Source organism: Tenrec ecaudatus, unplaced genomic scaffold, assembly GCF_050624435.1.
Source record: "Tenrec ecaudatus isolate mTenEca1 unplaced genomic scaffold, mTenEca1.hap1 Scaffold_538, whole genome shotgun sequence".
Taxonomy (NCBI): domain Eukaryota; kingdom Metazoa; phylum Chordata; class Mammalia; order Afrosoricida; family Tenrecidae; genus Tenrec; species Tenrec ecaudatus.
This window is the reverse complement of record NW_027459452.1, coordinates 87,536-88,970: the sequence shown is the minus strand read 5'-3', so window position 1 is coordinate 88,970 and position 1,435 is coordinate 87,536.

Sequence of the window (1,435 nt, the reverse complement as noted above, 5' to 3'; positions counted from 1 at the left end):
AGATCAAACCCAGTCTCTCTACCTTCCTTTTCTGCGCTGAGACAGTCAGAGAGCTGGAGGGGACCCGTGCCAACACTGAAATGCATACACTGCCACTGGATCCACAAGACCTTCTACCCACTGGCCTGCGATATTCCTGCATTTGGCATCATTACATATACTGTGAATCTAAAGAGGAATTTATCGACTAGTACCGAACATATAGGCTAATATCGGACTTAGGAACTTGATCTGAACTGGGCTGAGATGTTTTCTCAATATATAATTGCTCTTTTATATAAAGTTCTTATACACATGAGTGTATGACTGTTCCTCTAGTCAACCCAGACTAACACTTTCTTTCATAAGTGATATACTATACCAAACTCACACAATAACAGCATTGATCACATTCCGTTCTATGCTATGTTCCAAATGGGCAGCCTTAATCATCCTGTAACAACCCTGTTAATACAGCAGTTCTCAACCTGTGGGTTACGACCTCTTTTGGGGTCAAAGGACCCTTTCACAGGAGTCACTTAAGACCATTGGAAAACATGTATTTCCAATGGTCTTAGGAACCAAGTCACTGCTCCTCTATCCATCTCCAGGAGGGTCTGCCCACATACGAGTACGCAGCGTAATGACATAATCAGACAACCCCATCACATTCAACTTGTACAAATAAAGGTGGATGTGACAGGGTTGGCACCACAATGTGTTTATGTGGACAAGTCACACATGCGTAGAGAGCAGCTGCTGTGTTAAAAGCAGCTACTGTGTTAAAAGCAGCGACAGTGTTAAAAGCAGCAGTATTGGTGGTAAATGACACTTCATGAATTATTATTTCTGGGTAAAATCATAAACTACTGCAAAAAATCGATATCTGTACCATGGGAACTTTATCTGGATGCTGATTGGTCTTTTTATATTCAGCTGTGGTTGATGTGAATACTGCTCCTTGTGATAGTAACAGGTATGTAAAAACACAACATAGAGAATGTTAAATCATAGGAAATTTTAATAAACTGTATTGACTAAATTGTGCCATGTATCATCTTTAGTACTATTTTTTTTTAAATAAGAAATTTAAACAAGACGCTTGACTTGAAGGGAAAACTATCTAGGCTTCATTGAGAGTAATTTATGCCTACTTAAAGACAGATTGCCCTACATGTAATAGCTACATACAAAAATGTTATAAAACTGTCCTTGGTTTTACAATGATAAATGAAAAACATAAAAATTCTTCAATCGAACAAGGCATGCAAGGATTTTTTTCATGTCATTTTTTTTGTTTTTGTTAAACAGTGAGAGCAAAATAACCTACTGAAATACAAAGAGAGAAGCTGAATGAGCAAGCCACTGATGGAGAAGGGGAGCTTTCACAGAACCAGTGTTTTCCCCATCCCATCTCCACCTGATGTTGATCAAAACATACCATTGGTGATTTAGT